Source organism: Schistocerca gregaria, chromosome 1 (assembly GCF_023897955.1).
Source record: "Schistocerca gregaria isolate iqSchGreg1 chromosome 1, iqSchGreg1.2, whole genome shotgun sequence".
Classification (NCBI taxonomy): Eukaryota; Metazoa; Arthropoda; class Insecta; order Orthoptera; family Acrididae; genus Schistocerca; species Schistocerca gregaria.
In genome coordinates this window covers 690,623,854-690,651,115 of record NC_064920.1, presented here as the reverse complement: position 1 = coordinate 690,651,115, position 27,262 = coordinate 690,623,854, and the positions used below count along the sequence as shown (strand labels likewise).

Genomic DNA, 27,262 nt, shown 5'->3' with positions numbered 1-27,262 from the left:
CTCATTTTCAATGTTATCGCAGTTGTGTCACGGCTTATAGTTGCTCCATTTTCCTCGCAGTTCGGTCACGAACAGCTCGCCCCGAATGCTAATGAGAGTAAATGCCATTGGTGCAGACAGTTACTAACGGAACTTGCAGTACTCGCACATGATCAGAATACGTGAAAAGATAAGTCAGTTATTAAAACAAGACGATGGTAACTATTTAGGAAATTATCTCAAAACGCGACTCCAACAACATCAGACAAAATTACGTATTCGAGACGCTTAAAGACGGATTAGTAGCTGCTAAAAGTAGCGCCGTCACATCACGTATCAGATTTCACTCTTTGTTAACTGTACGACGCTTTCCTCTTCGCCATATACGTATTCAGTCTGCTCAAAATAAGATTTCAGAATGGTGTACAGATTGCCAACTTTCTCAAAAGTTCGGAAATTTAAAATTCTGCACTTCGCAAAACGCAAAAATGTAGTATACTGTTATTATAATATCACAACTGGAAACAATCAATTCGCACAATTTCCAAACTATAACGATTTGTAGAGATGTGAAACAGTGTTTTCACACAGGCTCAGTCACTGACAAAGCGGTTGAAGGACTTCGGTTCACTGACAGGGTGCTGGGAGACTTGAGTCAGTGTAAAAAAGTTTGCTAAAACACTTATGCGCCCTATTGCAAGACTTGCTCTCGGCCATTGACCTGCCGCAATTATTATCCAAGACTAGTGCTCATCTGTCTGTGGGACTCATAGCAGGTAGGACTAAGAGGCGATACTGCAGGTAATCGAAGAAGGAAAGTACGCATGATCAGAGGCTTGTCCCCCAAATTCAAACATCATAACGGAAATGGTGAAAACCGTGAACTGCCAAACGTTATCCTGCGAAAGCCTATTTGCAAAGTTCCAAGAACCAATTGTGTGGAATCTAGAAACATACTACAACCCCCTACGTATCGCACGCAAACGGACCATGAGTACAATGTTACACGAATTAGATTGCACACAGAAAATTTGACCAATCCATCCTCTCGTTACCCATACGAGAACAGAGCAGAAGCAATATTAATACACTGTACAACGGGAATTACTTTCTGACATACACTTTATTGTGGATTGCGGAGTGCACTGACGAGCCAAAGAAACTGGTACACCTGCCTAATATTGTGTAGGATCCCCGCGAGCACGTAGAAGTGCCGCAACACGACATGGTATGGACTCGACTAATGTCTGAAGTAGTGCTGGAAGGAACTGACACCATGAATCCTGCAGGGCTGTCCAGAAATCCGTAAGAGGACGAGGGGATGGAGATCTCTTCTTAACAGCACGTTGCAAGGGATTCCAGATATGCTCAATAATATTCACGTCTGGGGAGACTGGTGGCTAGCGGAAGTCTTTAAACTCAAAAGAGTGTTCCTAGAGCTACTTTGTAGCAAGTCTGGACGTGCCGCATTGTCTTGGCGGAATTGCCAAATCTGACGGAATGCATAATGGACATCAATGAATGAAGGTGATCAGACAGGATGCTTACGTACGTGTTACGTGTCACCTGTCAGAGTCGGTTTCTACATGTATCATGGAACCCATATCACTCCAGCTGCACTTCGGTCGCATTGAACGGTTCTCTTCAGTCATCGTTGGTCCCATTCTTGTAGGATCCTTTTCCGGCCGCAGCGATGTCAGAAATTTGATGTTTTACCGGATTCCTGATATTCACGATGCACCCGTGGAATGGTCGTACAGGAAAATCCCCACTTCATCGCTACCTCGGGGATCCTGTGTCCCATAATTCGTGCGCCGACTATAACATCACGTTCAAATTCACCTAAATCTTGATAACATGCAATTGTAGCAGTAGTAACCGACCCCGATCTAACAACTGCGCCAGACACTTGTCTTATATAGGCGTTGTCGACCGCAGTGGCATATTCTGCCTGTTTACGTATCTCTGTATCTGAATACGCATTGCCTATAACAGTTCTTTGGCGCTTCAGCGTATGTATAGATATAGACGTACATTTGGAAAAGAGATGATCGAACGCTTTATCCCTTAACATTAAGTCGTAAAGGAAAATTTGACTAATGCTGACTTAACGTCAGAGCTGCTAGAATAAGAGAGATTACTATAGAAATTTTCCGAACATTTCTTCGGTTTTCTAAATAACATAGAAACAACACTATGAGGGAAGACAGATTTATTTTGTGACTTGCTTAACTTTTGTACGGTACATCAGTACTGACGACGGCTCGCAACGAATAAATTTAACCAAGTGTTAAACTTTTGGGACAGTAAGCTACAGACTTTCAGCTCTATACAATAATTTTTACTCTGCTGTGAAAAAGATGATATTGTTCTCTATGCAACATGTGTTCGTTATCTTCATGTCTTGCCTAACGAGGACGTATCGTTTATAAAGACCTTAATTTTCTTTGCTTCGATCACTAAATCACAGTGGGATATACCAGATACATTTTTATTTGAATTTGGTTTATTGAACCTTACTGCCAACAGCTTTGTGGAAATGTAAACCATATGCACAAAGAAGTAACAACGTAAAAAGTTGGAACAATAACTTAAAATTATTTTACAATGTTCGCATACGTACAATGCATTCATTACAGCGGAGTTACAGTTATGGGTGCCACTCGACTTAATGTATTTTAATAACACTGGGAGTTGGCAATACTCTCTTACGATGTAAAGGTTGGCTACAGCCCGCATACACAAGATCTGGAATCTAAGATATTGTTGTCGCGCCTCGCAGCGCACGGATTAACTAGTGGCAGTTTTGAAGCCAGTATAGGAGACCGCCTGCTGTGGTGCGCACGTGTGTTGGGCGAGGGGTTGTCGCCGAGCTGCCGTACTGCTGTGTCCGCCAGCAGCGACACATGATTTGATATTGAGCTGATATTTTTTTATAATTTGCAGCGCGCTTATTAATTTAAAGAAAAGGGTTTGTGTATGTAAGTAGCAGCAGACGGTAATTTTGACAATGATAGGAGTTGAATTCTTAAGGGAAACCAATGTTAGGCGACTAGATTAAGTATTGATTTTTGTCATTAATTTCTTTTGTAACTGTCAGGGAATTGTTCCACTATGCATTTAACTGAGAAGTATTTCAGTCTGTCTCAAGAGTTTGATTAATTTGTAATATTGCTTAAATGCCACTGGAGACAGATTTACATACGAAGCGATTGTTCAAAGATCTTCTAGCGTTTTGTTAATTGAATGAGAAAGAATTGCTTTCAGAATATAGTCGATTTGACCAAACCCTTTCTCTTGAATTATATGTAGTTGTAGTAAGCAGCGGCAGCCGCAGCAACAGCAGGAGCCGCCATACAGAACATGCATTGCACTCAACATGAATAATAGGTTTCTTATGTTTTTTGTTAAATAATGGAATGCAGCTGATCAAGCAGTGGCAGCAGAAAGACCAAGTAAGTTATTTGTTGCGCACAGGACCTATTTTAAAAAATAAAGTTTAGGCGATCTCTGTAGTAGTAAAGTTAACAAGAGTACAAGCACGAGGTTTTCAGTAGATAGAGCACGCGACTTTCAACACACTATACACGCGCTGACGGAAAAGAATCGCAACGTCAAAAAGTAATTAATGTAGAACAACGAAATTTCAGGAATACATTCGTGTAGGTACCATACTTAAGTGATTAATATTGTAAGATGGCAGATTAAAGTAATAACGAGATAGCCATTGGAAATGTGAAATATTGGTACATTAATGACCGATGTAACCACAAGAATGTTGAATGAGTGCAAAAGTGCATGCTTTGTGTTGTACATGTGCCGGATGACAGTTTGTGGCATGGAGTTCGATGCTGGTTTCACTTGGTCGGTCAGTACAGTGACAGTTAATGCTGTTCGTGGTTGAGGCTGGAGTTGTTGTCCGATGATGTCCCGTATGTGCTTCATTGCAGACAGATATGGTGATCGATAAGGCCAAGGCTCGCTATTAGAGCGTGTTGGGTTACAATTGCGGTATGTGGACGTGCGCTATCCTGTTGGAAAATCCCCTTGAATGTTCTTCGTGAGTGGCAGCACAATAGGTCGAATTACCAGCGGGTTTTCATATTTGCACTCTGGGTTCGTGGGATAAGTGCTCCTCACGTCATACGTAATCGCAACCTAGACCATAACTCCAGGTATAGGTCCTGTGCGTCTAACACACGGACATGCTGGTTGCAGCCCTCAGCTAGACTCCTCCTAACCAACATACGGCCATCTCTGGTACCGAGACAGAAGCAAGTCTCACCGGACGTCACAACAGACCACCACCCTGCCCTTCAATGAGCTCTCGCTTGACACCACTGACGTCGCAAATGGCGGTGGTGTGGGGTCAGTGGAAAGCACGCTGTAGGGCGTCTGGCTCGGAGCTGTCCTTGAAGTAACAGATTTTTAACAGTTCATAGTGTCATTGTGGAGCCAACTGCTGCTCAGATTACTGCTACAGATGCAGTACGATATGCCAGAGTCGCACACGATTTTCTTCCCTCTCGTAGTGCCACGAGGCCGTCCGGAGCCCACTCCGCTTGTGACAGTACATTGTCGTAATCACCGCTGCCGGCGATGGTGTACTGTGGCTGCTTTCTCCCAGGTTTTTCCGCAGTAACGCAGTATCACAACCGCTACAGCATGTATTTAAAACAAATCCGATTTGCGTCCTCAAAGTGCCGCTACTAGCGCCACTATTACGCAACTGGAGCAAACATGGTGTTGGTAAGTTCCTATGGGACCAAACTGCTGGGGTCGTCGGTCCCTAGGCTTACACACTGCTTAATCTAACTTAAATTTACTTACGCTAAGGGCAAAAAAATGGTTCAAATGGCTCTGAGCACGATGGGACTTAACATGGAAGTTCATCAGTCCCCTAGAACTCAGAACTACTTAAACCTAACTAACCTATGAACATCACACACATCCATGCCCGAGGCAGGATTCGAACCTGCGACCGTAGCGGTCGCGCGGTTTCAGACTGAAGCGCCTAGAACCGCTCGGCCACTACGGCCTGCGCTAAGGGCAACACACACGCCTATTCCCGAGGGAGGACTCGAACCTCCGACGGCGGGAGCTGCACAAACCGTGGCAAGGCGCTCTCGACCGCGCAAATTTGAATAGACATTATATTTCAGATGTAGACTCACGCCTGTAATCGTTCATTTATGTTGCACAACTCCTCCTTGGCATTGCAATTTTTTCCCCGTCGGTATAGATAAGGAAACTTATTCATCAAAGATGAAATAGAAAATAGAAAGAACTCAAGAGAGATTGAGAACAATACAACCACAAACTAGAGTGATAAGCGACCAAAGATAAAACAAAAACTTTCATGTACACATGTTACAGTCTCGTAGAAAACTACAAAGGGCTTTGTATATTTGGGAATCGCAGTGACACAGTAAACCAGGTGCGTTTGTTGGAAGAGGAACCGTTAAATTTCACAATGGTTTACACTGCTGCGAAGAAATTGCGGGGAGACAACATCTGGTTGACGCCTCCTTCTGACGCTTGCAGCACGTTATCATCCTTTATGCCTATCCGATGTGAGTGGGAAGGAATTGCACCATGGTTGGTACGTTGTCGTACCAACGTATTTATCAGCTTCCTGTTCGTCTGATATTTTCGAAACCGGGGGATGCCTCTAGTTACCGATTAAATCGCAGCTTAGTACTGATTTCATTGCAGAATGAAAGCCTCGAATACTCTGCCATTATTGTTTGGACATTTCAAGCATCCATAACTTGAAATCGGAGGACGGTAAACTGACATTCATTAAATGCTGGAAACACTGACGTCTTCGCCAGCTGATTAACCAGCCTTTTGATTGTAGACTATACCAGCATGAGCAGGGGACCATAGAAAGGACAACTTCATTCCTCTTCGTTCATTTAGCAATGACTCTGAACATATGTCTTACTGCCCCACTTCCGGATTTCGATAGATTTCTATACAGTTTTTGAATCTGACACTATAAATAGGTTATGGATCTCACCTAAGGACCGAATTTGAGAGCCTCTCGAAGAGCTGTAGCATTCGCGGTAAAAACTAAATCTATGGTGGACACAAGAAATTGTTAGAAATATTTCAGCATCATTATTTTCGAGGGCAGCGTGGAATATCACCAATGAAATGCACAACAGCCTTTAGTCAAATAATTTTCTTTCCTCCTCCAAAAATTAAATACAACGGATACGTCAGGCTGTTAACCACAAGCGTTGTTGCCAATCCTGATTAATGGAGATTTTATTAAAACGCTCGCTCCAGCGTGCAAAGCCTACCTATACAGCTGTCCTTAACCTGAAGATTGGTCTAGTGGGGGAGGAGGGGGGCGGGCTACAATCCAACTTAGACATCAGTTTAACGTCCTTCGAGGCCGGGGAAGGAGCATAACGCGGGTTGGGAATGGTTCAAATGGCTCTGAGCACTATGGGACTTAACATCTATGGTCATCAGTCCCCTAGAACTTAGAACTACTTAAACCTAACTAACCTAAGGACATCACACAACACCCAGCCATCACGAGGCAGAGAAAATCCCCGACCCCGCCGGGAATCGAACCCGGGAACCCGGGCGCTGGAAGCGTGCACGCTACCACATGGCCACGAGATGCAGGCGGTTGGGAATGAATGTAGAAGAAAATCGACCGTGGCTTTCACGAAATCCGTCAGGGCATTTGCCTTGAGCGATTTATGGAAATCACGTAATACTGATTTTCTGGATGCCTGCATTGAGGCTTGAACCGCCATCCTTCTGGAAACGAGTGCAGTGTGTCACCACCGCGTCGCCTCGTTCGGTTTTGACATTAATTCAGAACCTCGGTCTGGACCACGTGTTTTTTACCTCTGGCAATGAGCCAAGAATGAAAAAAGCCTTTAATGGCAGAAAAAATCCTAGAGTAGACCGAGGACTGAGGAATATGTACAGCATGCACACGAACTCCACGGTACAAAATTTCGGAGGCTGTTCAGCGACATCTACTCAACGTTTTAGTATGAAGGACCTGTGGCTTACGGTGGTTCGTTACAGAGTTACCACGTTTCGTTTGCTTTTTTATCTCCATTTATATCTGTATCTGTACTGCACAGAAAATTTCTGCACAATGTATCCGGTATGCAGCATGTGCCCTGTATGGATGCCAATTTGTTTAATTCATTTACGGTACTTGCTGTTGATAAAAGTAATGCCCACATTACTCTACGTCCTCTCCGCTGCTGCTACGGTCGCAGGTTCGAATCCTGCCTCGGGCATGGAAGTGTGTGATGTTAGGTTTAAGTACTTCTAAGTTCTAGAGTACTGATGAGCTCAGATGTTAAGTCCCATAGTGCTTAGAGGCATTTGAACTCTACATCCTCATGCTAGAATTCAGGACTGCTCAGTTCTGTTCGGCTTTGTTTCTCCAGCAGTGTTAGTTGTACGTTGACAGTGGTACACTGCAGTATGGATACGTTGCAAAAGTTGCAGATTTAAAAGGACTGTGATGAGGTTGCCGCAACAGCACAACATAGCGTGCTAATGTCGCAGTTAGTGAATCTGAACATAACGCACACATCGACGACCCTTCCATCAGTAAACTTATCCATACCACTGTATCACTGTTAGAGCAGAATTAACAGTGATAGAAAATCAAACTGGAGATAGAACCGAAGACTACTGCATGCAAGCTTGATGGCGAAGACTGAACTGCCAGCAGCAAATACCATGCGTTAATGAAACAAGCGTGTTTCCAAACAAGGCGCACAGGATATACGGTCAACAGGTACAGGGTGTTTCAAAAATGACCGGTATATTTGAAACGGCAATACAAACTAAACGAGCAGCGATAGAAATACGCCGTTTGTTGCAATATGCTTGGGACAACAGCACATTTTCAGGAAGACAAACTTTCGAAATTACAGTAGTTACAATTGTCAACAACATATGGCGCTGCGGTCTGGGAAACTCTATAGTACGATATTTTCCGCATATCCACCATGCGTAGCAATAATATGGCGTAGTCTCTGAATGAAATTACCCGAAACCTTTGACAACGTGTCTGGCGGAATGGCTTCACATGCAGATGAGATGTACTGCTTCAGCTGTTCAATTGTTTCTGGATTCTGGCGGTACACATGGTCTTTCAAGTGTCCCCACAGGAAGAAGTCACAGGGGTTCATGTCTGGCGAATAGGGAGGCCAATCCACGCCGCCTCCTGTATGTTTCGGATAGCCCAAAGCAATCACACGATCATCGAAATATTCATTCAGGAGATTATAGACGTCGGCCGTGCGATGTGGCCGGGCACCATCTTGCACAAACCACGAGGTGTTCGCAGTGTCGTCTAAGGCAGTTTGTACCGCCACAAATTCACGAAGAATGTCCAGATAGCGTGATGCAGTAATCGTTTCGGATCTGAAAAATGGGTCAATGATTCCTTTGGAAGAAATGGCGGCCCAGACCAGTACTTTTTGAGGATCCAGGGACTATGGGACTGCAACATGGGGCTTTTCGGTTCCCCATATGCGCCATTTCTGTTTATTGACGAAGCCGTCCAGGTAAAAATAAGCTTCGTCAGTAAACCAAATGCTGCCCACATGCATATCGCCGTCATCAGTCCTGTGCACTATATCGTTAGCGAATGTCTCTCGTGCAGCAATGGTAGCGGTGCTGAGGGGTTGCCGCGTTTGAATTTTGTATGGATAGAGGTGTAAACTCTGGCACATGAGACGATACGTGGACGTTGGCGTCATTTGGACCGCAGCTGCAACACGGCGAACAGAAACCCGAGGCCGCTGTTGGATCACCTGCTGCACTAGCTGCGCGTTGTCTTCTGTGATTGCCGTACGCGGTCGCCATACCTTTCGAGCACGTTCATCCGTCACGTTCCCAGTCCGTTGAAATTTTTCAAACAGATCCTTTACTGTATCGCTTTTCGGTCCTTTGGTTAAATTAAACCTCCGTTGAAAACTTCGTCTTGTTGCAACAATACTGTGTTCTAGGCGGTGGAATTCCAACACCAGAAAAATCCTCTGTTCTAAGGAATAAACCATGTTGTCCACAGCACACTTGCACGTTGTGAACAGCACACGCTTACAGCAGAAAGACGACGTACAGAATGGCGCACCCACAGACTGCGTTGTCTTCTATATCTTTCACATCACTTGCAGCGCCATCTGTTGTTGAAAACTGTAACTACTGTAATTTCGAAAGTCTGTCCGCCTGAAAGTGTGCTGTAGTCCCAAGCATATTGCAGCAAACGGTGTATTTCTATCGCTGCTCGTTTAGTTTTTATTGCCGTTTCAAATATAGCGGTAATTTTTGCAACACCCTGTATCTTCATTACAACACAGGTACAAAGATAAATGTAGGGAAGAAATGAAGCTAAATGAAATAGCTCTGTAACCTCCCACTGCAGACACCGGATTACACAAGTCACATACCTATGGAATTCAACCCGTCAAATGGCGTTGGTACTGGCTGGTACCAGTAATAGCAGAGAGGAGTTCCAGCTTTGTGGCTGGGTACCAGTCTGTGTTCCGACTGACGGATTCTCCGTACAAGGCGGAGGTACGCCGCAACCTGTGTCTTGCAGGCATACCGCACTGCCTTTGGCTTTGGGGTGCACCTGCCACGCGTGGTCAGCATGCCGTGATGCTGCTCAGTCCCTCATACCAATTCCTGTCTCTGCAATAATTAGTGAATCACTCATTATTATCTACAATCGTTAACAGGTGGTAAACCCGCACTACCGTCGTTCTTTCGATAAAGTGACGTTGTAGTGGAAGACCAAAATCTGCAGAACAGTGATACTGATAATAACTAATGCTGATTTTTATTTTCACAACTCATTCAAATATATCAAATAATGACTTAAAAGAAGGCATTATACTTATACATATCTCACCAATCAGTTTTCTTAACGGACTGCCTTGCACGAAACGCTTAGGAAAAGATCATTACAATTGAAAACAACAACAAAGCTGTGAAATTCCTCGTGTACTGTATCTTGGGATTCCATTTTCGTTTCGAATATAACCTGCATGTTGAAAAATAAAATGTGCCATCTGTGACAGATTATCTAAGAACGTATCTCTGCCTTCACTATGTGATAGGGCCTGGGAATTTGGCGACAGAGCGACAGCAGGGGAAGGGGGGAGGATGGAGAAGATCCACTGAACAGCAACAGTGTTTCTTTCAGTTTTATTATCAGACCGGTTCCGCAAACATATTTCCCATATTAATGCTGTGTGATGTGTCAGAACTACTTCATGCCACATATAAAAGCCACAGCCATAAATCAACGAAAAAAATTATAAACAATGCTGTGGTCGTTGTTAACCATGATGTGACTGTAGCGCAGCATGCCAAATACTCAAATGTGGTATGAAGTCGTTCTGGTGTATAATTTGGTATTGACGATGGAAATAAAAGTTTTCGAAATCACTCTCAGAACAAATTTCGAGAAAAACTATAGCTCTTCGGTGGATATCTTCCGCCTACAAAATGAATTACACAGCTGCGAACGCAATCCAGGCATTTACAACGCGGACAAGCGTCAATAGAAATTTCATCTGGAGAGGTTTCACGGTACGAGCCTGTGCTCTTGTATTTTTAACGCACGACCTTAACAGAGGGGTGTAATAAGTTTAACGTGTGTACCTGTGTATTTTTATTTATTTTTTTAATCGGCGGTCACTCAACGCGACGACCCATGGATCACTATATTAGTACTTCTATTAAATGACAAGTACATGTTACTTTTTACTTTGTAGATGTTTTTGTGTCAGGGGTTTTAAATGTTTAATTTTACGGTGAATGAAGTACATTCTTCGCAAGGAGAATTCAGTACAACGTTCTCAGTGCGACCACACTTTCAAAAGCGAAAGCAGTATCAGTTGAATTTCATGGGATTGTGATACGACACGGTGTTTATAAATGACCTCAAAAGAGATAATATTTGCAGCGCCGTTCGCTGGCCACGCTGTTGCGTGCAGAGAGGTCGTGTCAGCGGAAAACTGTTACGAAGTGCTGGGAGAGCGGTAGACGATTATCAGTTGGTGCGCCGGCCGCGGTGGTCTTGCGGTTCAAGGCGCTCAATCCGGAACCGCGCGACTGCTACGATCGCAGGTTCGAATCCTGCCTCGGGCATGAATGTGTGTGATGTCCTTTGGTTAGTTAGGTTTCAGTAGTTCTAAGTTCTAGGGGACTGATGACCTCAGATGTTAAGTCCCACAGTGCTCAGAGCCATTTTTCAGTTGGTGCAAGAATCTGTAGCTGGCCTTCAATATAAACGGATGTTTGCACATAAAGTTGATTGTGGACTGTCCAGTCCGTCGTATGTGAGCAACGATAGCACAACGCTAAAGTTAAGTGCACTGCAGTGGACAGTTTATAACGGTTGCCGTCAGCGGCACCCCAGACTCGATCCTCACGTACTTCTACATATATACAGGGTGGTTCATTTGTAGTTTCGGATGAGATCTCGAAAACTATACGTCGGGTAGAAATAGTGGGTAAGACAAGTTCGTAAGCTCAAAGAGGGGATATAAATGATAGTTGACGTGATCTCCAACACCCACCTATTTGAGTGGGGCAGGGGGCAAACTGTGCACCACTTCTTCCGTTACGCCAAATTAAGCTATTTTTGTACAAATTGTACTGTATCCGACTGTAAGCGTTACCCAGGAACAACTACATGGACGTACTAATGTTCCCATGGGGTGCTTCATTAGTGTGAGTCCCCTTGCCTCTCTCATGTTGGGGTGCTTCATTAGTGTGAGTCCCCTTGCCTCTCACATGTTGGGGTGCTCCATTAGTGTGAGTCCCCTTGAATCTCACAGTTTCGGGTGCTTACTTGATGAAAAACTATCCCCATTTGCTTCATTGCATAAAGTCAATCGTCTGAGAAAGTTGTCCACAGTTTTGAGTAGCACATTCTGTAGTAAGGCTGTACACGCTCATCGAATGCGTTGCTCCATATCGTTTCGGGTTGTGGGCTGTCTTTAATAAACAATATTTTTTAAATAACCCCACAAGATAAAAATCAGGAGATGTTAGGTCTGTTGGACATCGAAGCCACTAAATTGGTCCGCCGCGTCATATCCGCCGACCAGTGTAAAGTAAATTTAAATCTTTCCGCACATATTTGGCATAATCGGGAGCTGCTCCGCCCTATTGGAACCACATTCGTTACCTAGTTTCTAAATCAGCATCTTCCATTTGCTCCAACGAATCATCCAGGAGAGCCGGCCAGAGTGACCGAGCGGTTCTAGGTGCTTCAGTCTGCAACCGCGCCACCGCTACGGTCGCAGGTTCAGATACTGCCTCGGGCATGGATGTGTGTGATGTCTTTAGGTTAGTTAGATTTAAGTAGTTCTAAGTTATAGGGGACTGACGATCTCAGATGTTAAGTCCCATAAGCTCAGAGCCATTTGAACCATTTGATCATCGCGGAGAAGTTGTAACTAAGATTCCCCAGTAACATTCTGGTAAAAAAAAAATACGGTACTATCAAGTAGCCGTTTAAAATTCGACACCAAACCATTAACGATCATTTGTGTTGATTGTCAGCGCGTCTGTGGACTGACAGGGGACCAATGACGATTTAATTCGCCATTATTTTTGAATATGGCATCATCGGTCAACATAACATATGTCAAAAAATCACTGTCAGCTCTTTCATTTCCAAGGACCATTGGCAGAAATGAATGCGTATTTGCACATCTTTCTGCGTTAATCCCTGTCAGTGTTATATGATAGGCATGATATTTAAGGGCCTTCAAAATCCTCAAAACAGTTGATTTCGGTATTCCAGTTTGTCTCTGAATCGCATGACTACTCATTTCGGGATTCAGTTGAACAAAGGCGAGAACGGTAAGGGTAAGAGCGTCATTTTCATTGTATTCACGATGACGAGGTGGACGGTGCATGTATCCATTTCGTGCTCGTTGAGTGCAATTTCCAATAATGTTTTCGCTTGGGTGTTGCCTGTTTGGGAAACGATCCGCATACAACTGCGCTGCTGCTGCGTAATTTTTATGGCATTCACCTAAAATTAAGATCGTATCAACAATCTCTGTAGGAAGATAGTGAAAAATGTTTCGCTGAAGAATAATTTACTTTCGTCAGTTGATGTTTACGGTTCACAATCTGAAAGTGAAATGATGTCTGATCGCGTTCCAACGACCTTTATACTAAGCCATAGTCCGCAGTGTGGCCACGGTAGCGACACAGTCGGGTGAATAACGCAATTGTGAAGAGTTCCCTAACTAGATTTTAATACTGTTCCGCCTCCCTCCATCAAAAACTGTGGCGGGTAGGATACGTTTTGTAAAAAAAAAAAAAAAAAAAAAAAAATTGCTTAATTTGGTGTAATAAAAGAATTGGTGCACATTTGGTATCGATTTGATCCATTCTTCTCGGATCATTAAAAATAAATCGGAGTTCTTTCCCAATTTAATTTTTCTCGAGTTCAGTGCCATATGTCAATGGTTTAAAAAAGGTTTCAGACAAAACTTGATTACTTTTTCATGGAGAATACGAATCTGCAATAAAAAATGGGGGTTTCTGTTTAAGACTTAAAAGTTGCCCCTCGCCCCACCCAAGGGGAGGGGTTTCAGGTGTAGTATCATTTGATGTCCCCCTTTGAGCTTAAGAACATGTCTTATCCACTATTTTTACCCGATGTATAGTTTTCGAGATAATCTCATCCGAAACTTCAGATGGACCACCCTGTATACACACCTAAAGGTGTGTGACAAAGTGTGCACATAGTATTACTGTATTTCTCGCCCTACCATGTTCCGTTGACGAATGGCGCGTGGGAAACATGATTGTCAGTAAAGTAAGAGGAAATAACATAACCCCTGACCCTTCTTGGAAGGTATGCTCTCGATATCTCACTTTTCTGTGATGCATAACGCTTGACTTGCGGCATCTGTCGCTGGAGTTAGCTGAGCTTCTCTGTACCGCTCTCGCGCCGGCTAAACAATCCAGGGATGAAACTCGCCGCTCCTTGCTGGGTCTTCTCTATCTCTTGTGTTATTCCAACGGGGTAAGATCGCAGAAAGTAAACAATAACCAAAACTCAACAATTTGTCGAAAAGATATTTGTAAGGCATTTCTTTCGAGAATCAATTACTTTTTCTTAAGATTCTCTCAGCCTTTCCATATTACAGTTGGTGGGCAAAAATGCGGAAACACCAAACACTCATCAGATTACCACGCCTGATAAGGAGTAGGAAAACGGTTCCGGCCAGGGTGGCCGAGCGGTTCCAGGTGCTACAGTCTGGAACCGCGTTACCGTTACGGTCGCAGGTTCAAATCCTGCCTCGTGCATGGACGTGTGTGATGTCCTTAGGTTAATTAGGTTTAAATAGTTCTAAGTTCTAGGGGACTGATGACCTCAGAAGTTAAGTCCCATAGTGAACAGAGCCATTTGAACCATTTTTTTTAGGAAAACTGTTGACATTCAAATTAAGCTCCAGTGATCTCTGAATCGACAAACACATGTCCTGTATGGATTTCAAGGGAATCTTATGCCATTCTTTCTGCAAAATAGAGGCAAGTTCAGGTAACGATGGTCGAGGTGGACAGCGATGACGCGCCCTTCTCTCCAAGGTAGATCACAAAACCTCAATAATATTGAGATCTGCGGTGACGAGGGGAAAAGCGACAATTCATCCTCGTGCTGAAAAAACCTGCCTTCGACGACGCGAGCTGTGTTACAGGGACCCTCTCGTCTTGGAACACTGCATCAACAGTGGAGAACAAACGCTGTACCATAGAATTGGACCTGATCAACCAAAATAATCACATAATCCTTGGCAGTTGCCAAGGGGCCCATGAAATCGACAATATGGCTGCCCAAATCATCACCCAACCGCCCGACATGTTTCACTCTTTGGACGTAAAGCCGGCTCACACAAGTTTACGTACAGACGTGAACGCGCCGAAAGCTAAAAATTAAAAAAAAAAAATTCAGGCGATACAATTGTATATAGGAAGTCCACCTCTTTGGGAAATTATCGCTAGATGCTTAATTCGAAGACTGGCAGCCAATCCGTGACAAAAGTAAATGTAATAAGATTCTTGGACGAGACGAAGTCAAATGACAGACTGACTTATAGGAGGAATTGTAAGTATTTTAATGCATCCACGAAGGAAGCCGCTTGTGAAATCCTCATATGATCGATATCATGAATAGCGTCTCTTGCTCATAGCTACAGGTAATTACATTAACAGATGATGTAGAGAGGATACAAACAATTATGTCAATAACCAACACGTTTGTGCACTCAGCGAAATGGAGTCACTGATTCGCTTTCATTCAAGAAACACGTTCCTTCCTCCGACATTCATCTGTTGTAAGTGTGGCAATGCCAAGTTCTGTCTTATGACGAGAGATACAGAGAAATTTTCTTCCCGTCTACCATCTTCGGATGAGACAGGAATGGGGCAAATTGATTCTGGTGCTCGATACGCGTTTCTGCCGACATCATACAACAATTTGTAAAGTCGAGATGTATTTGGCCATTAATAATTATTTGTTAAATAGTTGCAGTGGTTAAGGCATTAAGTTCATATCGATAGAAAAAGGGATCGAAATCGTGTCGGGACATAGCTATTGAAATGGTCTGTAGTCTCTCTATGTCACCTCAGGTGAATTCTGGAGAGTTCCATCAAAAGGAAATGATAACTTCCTTTCCCCTTCATTCTGCAAACGACTATAATTTGAGAATTGGCCTCGATGCTGATGCGATATTAAAATTATTTGTGTCTTTTTCCTGACCCGTTTAGCCAGACGTATCTCATGAATTGAATACTGAATTCCCATAAAGACTTCCTTTCTGAAGTACTATTTCACGCAACATTTAATGAAACGTGCTCTCTAAGAATCAGTTAGTATTCCCTCTCTCGGCCTCCGCAACAGCACACATTTACAGGCAGCAGTCAGTTATGTTGTTGAATATCTGTTACACGTGGTGCAAAAATTAGAACCGTCTTTAAATATAAAACAACTATCTACCTGTTTCAGGCTAGAGAAAATTACAGAGGACTGACTAAGTAAAGATAGTCTTGCAAAAAGCAACAGTGTCACACTCAAACTTTCTCGTAAATCTTCCACTAAATCTAACTCAAGCATGAAGCGATTCTCTGTCAAAACTGTCGTTATACATGATCTGGTAAAAAGTATCTGATCAGCTATTACTGGACGTTAATATTGGTTGTATTCATCCTTTGCGTTTATGACGGATTAAATTCTGTTGGGGACCGTGTCTGTGAAATGTCTGGGTGCCTGTGGAGAAATAGTAGCCCATTCTTCCTTAAAAACCGAACACAGAGAAGGCTGTCGTGTTGCACACTGGGGACTAAAGAGACGTCGACAATCTTGCTTATCCCAAAGGAGTTCCATTGGGGTTCAGGTCGAGACTCTGGACAGGACAGTCCATTTACGGAATGCTGCTTTATGACAGGGTGCATTGTCATGCTGAAATAATCATCATTTCCAAACTGTTTCTCAATTGTACACGGTGCACAATGCTATAAAATGTGTCCATGTCATTCTGTACTGAGCGTTTTCTTAAGCGTAATAAGAGCACAACACCCTAGCCACTAGAAACGCCTCTATACCGTAGCACCCTCTCCTTTGTACTGTTGGCTCTAGACGTGATGGCAGGTAATGTTCTCCAACCATTCGCTAAACCCAAACCCTTCCATCGGACTGCCATAGGGTATAATGTCATTCGTGACTCCAAATCACTCGCGTCCAGTGGCACGGCTCTTTACAACACCTCAGGTGTCGTTTGCCATTGATTACGGAAATGAGGGGAACTGGGGAGCGGTTCGACCACTGTATCACATTCTTTTTATCTCCCTATTCACAATCTTTGTGCTAGCTCGACTGCTGGTAGCATTTTCGAACTCATGAGTGATTCCTTCCGTTGATTTCATTCGATTTTTCACCACCACCCTCCACAATGCTGCACGTTTCCTGTCTATGACTGTATTAGGTCTGCCTGCTCTCGGTTTAGGTGCTGTTGTTCTTTCGCGTTCCCACTCCACAGTCACTTCACTAACAGAGACTTGGCCGCTTTACAAGGCTTGAAATATCAGCGATAACATCTAATGACTAGTCCACGTTCAAAGTCACTGAGCCGCGCGGAGTGGCAGCGCGGTTAGAGGCGCCACGTCGTGAATTGAGCAGTCCCTCCCGCCGGTGGCGGGCATGGCTGTGTGTGTTGTTCTTAGCGTAAGTTAGCTTAAATAATGTGTAAGTCTAGCGACCGATGACCTCAGCAGTTTGGTCCCTAGGAATTCATACACATTTCAACATTTTGAAGTCATTGAGCTCTCTTGACAGACTCATTCTGCTGTTACTATTTCTCTACTGAAAACATAACACCTCGCGCCTCCTTTTATAGTAGCAGGTCCACCCCCGCCGCATCTAGTGGTCAATCCCGCATTAAATATGAGTGTCCGGATACTTTTGATCTCGTAGTGTCTGAGTTATTCTGCGCTGAAGATGTGTATGAGATCCTTACCAAATCTCAAGTAATGAACGCAATACCAAAATAAGACAATTTCACGTTCGTATATATGGATATTCGCAGTCGCCCGCGAATGGAATACGGAAGGATGAAGGGACGGGGGATAATACTGGCACAGCCGTTGGATACCATGTGTACTCGTTACTCACAAGGGGAGGCCACGACGTTTGGAACGCGGATTTACTGTAAACTTCGTACACTCATAGTACTCCATGAGGACAACAAAATGTGTAAGCAGTAGCCCGCACTTCTCAAGCGTTATTGAGAAAATCGCAAGATAATTTCTGTCGTCAAATATATATCTGGGCGTGGCCATTTTAACCATGAAGCGACGGCAGCAGAGTGGCGACGGCACTCAGCGTGTTCGGTCAGAGGGTTAGCTCCCTCTGTAATAAAAAAAAAACTGAGTTAATCGATCAACAACGAACTTAAACGGATGTCTAACGACGTCCGCTCCGAGCAGATGCAAAGAAAAAATCGAACAAAATGAGTAAAAAAAGAAAAAGCGTGTTCGGTTACAGCGTTAACTTCCCTTTCTAATAAAAGAACTGAGCGAACGGACAATCGAACAAACTGAACGGGTATCATCGGACGTCCACCCTGAACAAATTCAATGAAGAATATAGAACAGAATATATAAAAAAAAAAAGAAAACGTAGTTGGCGTTCACGCCGTTGGATCGCTGTATCAAGTTCCGTTCCTCCGTTTTTTTATTTTCAGCACAGTCATTTTCTTTATTATTTATATTACAATTGATATAATGGGGAAAATACGTGTAACCGGACGAACTTTTATTAAATTTACAATGTTATTGGGCAGTCTAATAATTTTTATTATCACAAATAATGCAATATTCGTAACTATCGACTAGTAAACGGCCAAACGCATAAAGTTATACTGAAAATGTTTCCTTGTCCGTGATTTGAGAACTCCCTTATACCTGGAAGGAGCCCGAAACGACTTGTTACCTCCAAGTTTTAATCACCACAGACGGCTTTCGAAAGATGTACTATTAATGGTCACTTTCTATTTTGCAGGTACCAGTTGGAGGATGGTATTTTTCGTAAAAACATGGAAAACGTGAAGTTAAACGGCACCAGCTGCATTGAATAAATGCTATGTTTCCTCATACGCAAGCTCTTTTGACGTTTTCCGTGGAAAAAAATGGTTCAAATGGCTCTGAACACCATGGGACTTAACATCTACGGTCATCAGTCCCCTAGAACTTAGAACTACTTAAACCTAACTAACCTAAGGACATCACACAACACCCAGTCACCAGGAGGCAGAGAAAATCCCTGACCCCGCCGGGAATCGAACCCGGGAACCCGGGCGTGGGAAGCTTTCCGTGGAAAAACAAACCTCGTTAACATTTTCAAAAGCCGCTCTTTCAGGCGATAGTTTGGAAGCAAGCCATGCATAACGCAGTATTTCCTTAAAAATCGGCAGTAATAATTGGTTATGCAGTATTTTAATAGCGTCTCCCAAGAAGCAATTTCTCGTTCTCTTTCGATTAAATACGAACAGTTTTGAAGACACGGACAAGCATACATTTTCAGTTTCACTTTATGCGTTTGGTCGTTTACTAGTCGATAGTTATGAATATTATATTATTTGTGATAATAAAAATTAGTAGACTGCCAAATAAAATTTTAAATTTAATAAAAGTCCATCCGATTGCACGTATTTTTCCCATTATATCAACTGTAATATAAACAATAAAGAAAATGACTGTTGAAAATAAAAAAAAAACGACGAACGAAAATCAATCCAGCGATCTAGCGGCTTCAACGCCAACCACTTTTTAAAAAAAGTTCTATATTGTATGCTGAATTTGTTCAGGGCGGACGTCCGATAACATCAGTTCAGTTTTTTCGTTCATCCGTTCGCTCAGTTTTTTATTAGAAAGGAAAGCTAACGCTCTGACCGAACACGCTGAGCTACAGTGCCGGGACCACTCGCCTGGAGCCGCTTTATGGTTAAAATGGCCACGCACAGATATATATTTTACGATCGAAATTATCTTGCGATTTTCTCAGTTAAGCTTGAGAGGTACGTGCTACTGCTTACACATTTTGTTGTCCTCATGGAGTACTATGAGTGTACGAAGTTTACAGTAAATCCGCGTTCCAAACGTCGTGACCTCCGCTTGTGAGTAACGAATAAGCCACGAGACTCTAAGTAGGGTTTCGTTACTGCCTGAGACTTTTCGTTACTCTTACGTTTTCTTCTTAGACGCTCTTCTTACACGTGCTTCCAATTTTTTCTCTCAGTGCGCCAAGTGGGTAGTTACATAGATTACCGAAAACGTATTGTATATCACCAGGTTTTCTTTTTCGCATGCAGTTCATGTCCGGATCTGTCTGTGTCGATAGCGTCGGTAAGCCTCCAATTTCTTACTGTCCGATAGTCAAACAACGCCCGCGAGCAGCAGATGGCGCGAGTAGCTTGAATGGGTATTGTATGTCTCTGACAACAATTAAGTTCGAACTACCCACGCGTCTTAAAAAATATTCTGCTCAAATGTAAAGATTATGATCTTATCTGAGTGGAGAGATTATTTCTCTTTTATGACAATTTGTTGTACTATATATTATGAATTCACGTTAATGATAATTTAGATGTTCCCATCATGTAGTGCAATCATCATGTACTGGAACAGAAGCAAACAGCGTCTATTTGTTAATGTTTTTTCATAAAAGAGCTAGGAAATAAAGCGAAGTGTAATCTGAGTTGAGCATCATACTCATTCAGAGGAGAATCCACAGCAAATTTCAAAAGACATTTACATGTGACGACGTTCAGTTACAAAAGTAACGAGTAACGAATAGTTTGTATCGAGTATGTTCCCCCACAATATCGAACGCGTGCGCAAGAAAATATAGTGGTTACTTTCACAACAGTATTATGTAACCTTGTGCACACAGCGTACTGTGGCTTGTGGAGCACGAATGCAGATGAACCCAGACTACTCCGACGAAATGTCGGAGGTTGTTCAGAGCTACTGTCTGAGTATTTTGATATGAACGACTCGTTGCCTCCGGTGGCCCGTTACAAAGTATTAACGTAACTATTCGCTTTGTTACCGCAGTTACCTTGCTGTGAGAATACCTTTGCAACAGCGGAACGCAGAGCAATGCGGCCGTGTTCAGACGAGAAAGTACTGTGGCGTCGCAACCGTCCCTATGGTAGCAGCGCAGCAAAGCACCGCTGCGCCGCTCTTTCATTGCTTTCAGTGGATCGATACAAGAGGTGCATATCAGCCGCCTGTTCATGAGTACACGTGACCAAATGACTATACGACCACACTGCCGTGTGTGTGCTAAATTACGACTAACATTGCTGGAAAAACAACCCCGAGAGACAGAGCACTGCTGAACGCATGCATGTGGGTAAAGAGTAAAGTTGGCATTATTGCTGTCAGCTGCAAGTAACACGAGGTACATGCGCCCTGGAACGAACTTGTGACATCACGTTAGTCGGCTTCTCCGCCACACTTCGCGAACGCTCCACTCCGTGCACGGTCCACAGGAAATCAATATTTAAGTCAACTGGTACCCACTAAACGTCTTTGTCGTAGGCTATCGAGAACTTGCATACAGTTAAAGAGGCACTCAATAATTATTAAACTCGCCTGAAATAGTTACTCGCTCCCGGCTGGAGACGGCTGCTGGCAAGTCTTGCCCCCCTTCTTGCAGCGGTGTTCCGTAGGTCTCTAGAAGGGCGTAGCGGCCCAAAGGATTGGAGAAGGGACATCGAACAAATGTGCAGAACTATATCTCTAACGTCGATCAGTTGTAGAATTTTGGAACACGTATTATGTTCGAGTATAATGACTTTCCTGGAGACTAGAAATCTACTCTGTAGGATCAGCACGGTTATCGAAAAAGACGATCGTGTGAATCCCCGTCCACGAGACTCAGAGAGCCATAGACACGGGTTCCCAGGTAGATGCCATGTTTCTTGACTTCCACAAGGCGTTTGATGCAGTTCCTCACAGTCGTTTAATGAACGACTATCAGACCAATTGTGTGATTGCATTGAAGAGTTCCTAGATAACAGAGCGCAGCATGTCATTCTCAATGGAGAGAAGTCTTCCAAAGTACGAGTGATTTAAGGTGTGCCGCAGGGCTGTGTCGTAGGAACGTTGATATTCACAATATATATAAATGACCTTCTGGATAACAGGATAACATCGGTAGTTCATTGAGGCTTTTTGCGGATAATGCTGTAGTATATCGAGAGGTTGTAACAATGGAAAATTGTACTGAAATGCAGGAGGATCTGCAGCGAATTGACGCATGGTGCAAAAAATGGCTCTGACCACTATGGGACTTAACATCTATGGTCATCAGTCCCCTAGAACTTAGAACTACTTAAACCTAACTAACCTAAGGACATCACACAACACCCAGCCATCACGACGCAGAGAAAATCCCTGACCCCGCCGGGAATCGAACCCAGGAGACGCATGGTGCAGGAAATGGCAATTGAATCTCAATGTAGACAAGTGTAATGTGCTGCGAATACATAGAAAGAAAGATCCCCTATCATTTAGCTACAATATAGCAGGTCAGCAACTGGAAGCAGTTAATTCCATTAATTATCTGGGAGTAGGCATTAGGAGTGATTTAAAATGGAATGAACATATAAAGTTGATCGTCGGTAAAGCAGATGCCAGACTGATATTCATTGGAAGAATCCTAAGGAAATGCAATCTGAAAACAAAGGAAGTTGGTTACAGTACACTTGTTCGCCCACTGCTTGAATACTGCTCACCAGTGTGGGATCCGTATCACATAGGGTTGATAGAAGAGATAGAGAAGATCCAACGGTGAGCAGCGCGCTTCGTTACAGGATCATTTAGTAATCGCGAAAGCGTTACGGAGGTGATGGATACTCTCCAGTGGAAGACTCTGCAAGAGTACAGACGCTCGGTAGCTCGGTACGGGCTTTTGTTGAAGTCGAGAGAACATACCTTCACCGAGGAGTCAAGCAGTATATTGCTCCCTCCTACCTATATCTCGCGAAGACACCATGAGGATAAAATCAGAGAGATTAGAGTCCACACAGAAGCATACCGACAATCCTTCTTTCCACGTACAATACGAGACTGGAATAGAAGGGAGAACCGATAGAGGTACTCAAAGTATCTTCCGCCACACATCGTCAGGTGGCTTGCGGAGTATGGATGTAGATGTAGCTGTAGACCTGCATTTTCACGTTGATATGACGTACGCGCCACGGCCTGTCTTTCTCGTGGGCTTTGCAAGCACCATGGTTGAGTGGAACAAGATGATTTCAAAACAAGAGAGACATAGCCAATGGTACTGTTGTGTAGATATTTTCGTCAGAAATGGGGGTGAGAAAGCAACTGAAATGCATTGTCTCTTTAACGATCCAACGGAACAAAAATTATTCCCGAAATTTTGTCGATGGCGCTCGGGTCATGTTGGCGAAGTGCCCATTCATTACTGCCTTTCGGTGACGCTATAGGCAGGTGTTGATTAGATATAAAATGGTTCAAATGGCTCTGAACACTATGGGACTTAACATATGTGGTCATCAGTCCCCTAGAACCTAGAATTACTTAAACCTAACTAACCTAAGGACATCACACACATCCATGCCCGAGACAGGATTCGAACCTGCGATCGTAGCCGTCACGCGGTTTCAGACTGAAGCGCCTAGAACCGCTCGGCCGCATAGGCCGGCGTACAACTGGTACCGTGAGCAATGAACGGGAGGCATTTCTATTTCCGAACTGGCAAATCCGGGCCTAACCTCTCGTCATCGCCTCAGTCATATATTTCGAATCATAGTTGACATCAGTGGTGCAGTTGGTTCGTTCCTTTTCCAGTTAAGGTAGGTGGAGCTCGGACTTGGACCCTGTATTCTGATGTATAAAAATGGAACCACTCTCGTGGCAATTATAACAGGAAGGAGCTATACAGGAAGTGACAGCTTTTGCTGGTCGCAGGGGACACTAGTCAAGAAATCGAACCAAAAGTAGAGAGACAGAATAAGAATAGATACTGGCAAAGAGCGGGCGGTAGGAATAGAGACAAAAAAGGAAGCAAGGCAAGGCTGAGGTAAGTCACCTAAGCAGTCCAGTATGATGACCTGGTCAGGGATTGGATGAAGGACAGAATACCTGAAATTATAAGAACTGAGCCAGCAAAACTAAATACAATGCTTTTTGATGACGAACAGGTTATCATAGAAGACAGTGAAAACAAATTACATATTGCGGTACAGAAGATATCAACAACAAAAATAAAAACAACGGCATTTCTAGGAAAATACCCCATAAGAACTAAGACAATCATCAACAATATAATAAGAGTACAGGTGTCCCGTTTCCAGTACCTTGAATGGGATATAACTTTTGACGACAAGAATGATATAAATAAGAAAATTAACAGCTATGAACATATAAGAACAACGTTGAAAGGTAAAATGAGAAGGCCAAGCAAAATTTTATAAAGTCATTGCACTATCCACAGTACTGTACGAAACAGGAAGTTGCACATTCAGATCAAAAGCACTAAGGCAACTTGAAACATGAGAAAGGAAGTTCCTTACATCAGCGAAAGGCTGCACAAGACACACAGAATAAAAAATGAATAAATAAGAAAAGAATTAGGGGTACAGCCATTACTAAAAGGTAATCCACCGAAATCAGAATTGAAAAGAGAATCCCTCGACAAGCGATGGAATATAATCCTCTTGGAAGAAGGAATGTATGAAGTCTGAGGAAGCGACGGTGCGGCGGAGCAGGCCATAAGGCCTAATCGTGGGCTGGCAGACGAACAAGACGAAGCAGATTGTGCTACGAAAATTTTAACACAACTGTTGAACGGATGTGAACCTGCGATAGCAACACAGAAATCAAATTACATCTTGCTCAAAGCGAAACTCGCACGTGATTCTGCCGTCATGGTCGGTAATGCACCGTTTCTTAGGCGAAAGGAAACCAGATACCTTGGTGTGATCACAGACGAATGATGGAGTTTCGTGGCCTCCACAGAAATAGTACGCAAAAGCACTGTAGTTGCTAAGTAAATTAATATTTACACAAATGTTGACGCTTTCGTGAGCACTTGTTGACAAATTGCCTGTTGGCTTCTCTCATGGATTCTTCGATCGACGTTTCTTTGACAATTTTTCTGACGCTTCGCAGCAAGAGTGGCTGGCGTTATAAAAGCTTTATCCTCCATCGCTGGAGGCGGTCTGTCTGCCGCCAGCAGTGGAGGGTAAAACTGACACTGCCAGCCACTCGTGTTAGCAAAACCTCAGAAAAAATTGTCTACCAAAAGTTCGCTTGAAATCAGAGACAAAAGCCAACAGGCAAAATGTAAACTAATATTTATTAGCAACAGTAAGTTTCACCCTCCCTCTGGATTGGTGAAGCTAGCTATATCATAACAGCATACTCAGGTCCATCATGGGCTATGGTTCTAGAATCTAAACCACAGACTGATGTTGGCTAATCCCGCTGTGACCATCAGAAGAGTAAAGAGAAGCAATCGTAATATTGCGCTGAAATGGAACGTACGTGACTACGCGTTGCGTTATTAATGACCATTGGGGTCTGCTACCTTTATCTCGCGAAATACGAACAAACTGCCATTTAATCGACGCGGTTACAAGAGTATGAGAAGATCAGGGAAATTATGGAAGATGGTATGTTCTGTAACAAAAGCAGAGTAATCCTAGCACACTACACGTAAAACAAGTTGCATTGTTACTAATCCAAGGTAACTTTTACTAGTCCATGTTTTATTCCAAGAAAATAATAATGTATACATCTACATCTACGTGATTACTCTGCTATTTACAATAAAGTGCATGGCAGAGGGTTCTATGAACCACCTTCATGCTCTCTCTCTACCGTTCCACTCTCGAACGGCACGTGGGAAAAATGAGCACTTAAATTTTTCCGTGCGAGCCCTGAATTCTCTTATTTTATCGTGATGATCATTTCTCCCTATGTAGGTGGGTCCCAACAGAATGTTCTCGCAGTCGGAGGAGAAAACTGGTGACTGAAGTTCCATGAGATCCCGTCTCAACGAAAAACCCCTTTGTTTTAATGATAGCCACTCCAATTAACGTATCATGTCTGGGACACTATCTCTCCTATTTCGCGATAGTACAAAACGAGCTGCCCTTCTTTGTACTTTCTCGATGACATCCGTCAGTCCCACCTGATGCGGATCCCACACCGCAGAGCTGTACTCCAGAATACGTCTGACAAGCTTAGTGTAAGCAGTCTCTTTGGTAGACCTGTTGCACCTTCTAAGTGTTCTGACAATGAATCGCAGCCTTTGGTTTGCTCTACCCACAGTTTTATCTATGTGATCGTTCCAATTTAGGTTATTTGTAATTGTAATCCCTAAGTATTTACTTGAATTTACAGCCCTCAGATTTGTGTGACTCATCGCGTAATCGAAATTTAGCTGATTTCTTTTAGTACTCATGTGAATACTTCGTACTTTTCTTCATTCAGGGCCAATTGCCACTTTTCGCACCATACAGATATCTTAGAATAAATCATTTCGCAAGTCGTTTTGATCATCTGATGACTTTACAAGACGGGAAATGAAAGCATCATCTGCAAACAATCTAAGACGAGTACTCTGATTGTCTCCTGTTTAATTTATGTGCTGGTTAATTACATTTATTAAATCTCCAGTGGTACGTCACCTACAAAATAAGTCAAAATGTTCTGTTTTACACCTCACACTGGTAATACCAGATTGGCAAGAACCGTGAATTGGAATCAGTTGTAATCGTAAATTTTACGAGTGTTTAATAATCTACGGTTCAATCAAAAGCCCTACTATTGTGGCAGAGAAGATGGGATACCTCTGACACTAAAGTGCACGTCATTTACGACGGCGTCCGAGCTTCGGTTCGTTCTGCACATCTGACGTCACAAAACACAGTCAACCAATGAACAGAGAACGACGTTGCCAGAGCTCGACTGCAGTGCAGAGCACGGACGACTGTCTTCAGTTTCAGAAACGTTCAGTCATAAATAAAGTGATTGAACAAAAGCAATGTCTTGATGCCAGACTTTCCATAAAAGAAAGTTTGAAAAAAGCGTTCTTTATACCAATTGCTTCATATTCTATTAATTAATTAAACCAAACAAGCAATAAGCCTCCTAATTCAGGCAATAGCAAGGAAATACATTATCACTAACCGCTTTTTCGCAATAAAGAACAGCGGTAATTGTTTATTTCCTGTTGTACTTCGACAAAACGTGAGTAATTCACAGTATTTTGGGTGAGTCTTTAAAGTCCTCCAGTAAGTCAGTAAATTGATGAGTTGTGTTAGCGTAATGGTTAAGGTGCTAGCCGGCACTGTAGCTCAGCGTGTTCGGTCAGAGGGTTAGCATCCCTATGTAATAAAAAAAACTGAGTTAATCGATCAACAAAGAACATAAATGGACGTCTTACGACGTCTGCCCCGAGCAGATGCAACGAACGAAACAGGACAAAATGAGATTTTTTTTAAAAAAAGTGTTTGGCTGATGGGTAAAGAGTTCTGAGTTCAAACCTTGTTTGGTGCTTAATATTTTCTCTATTTAAAAACAATATCCAAGCGTCTTGTTTCATGAATTTTATTCGTTTAAATGTAATTTTTTGGAATTCCTAGTGGCAACTAAAATCGACCATACGGAAAGTATACGCTGTGGACTTTTACCTCTGCAAACTCTTCAA

At 43.1% G+C, this 27,262-nt stretch overlaps 1 protein-coding gene across 2 annotated transcripts in view; it reads right to left on the bottom strand.

Annotated features, from left to right (window-relative positions):
* Positions 1 to 27,262, bottom strand: part of LOC126364614 (uncharacterized) — a 411,746-nt gene that overhangs the window by 381,165 nt on the left and 3,319 nt on the right. The gene's annotated exons all lie outside the window — the stretch shown is intronic.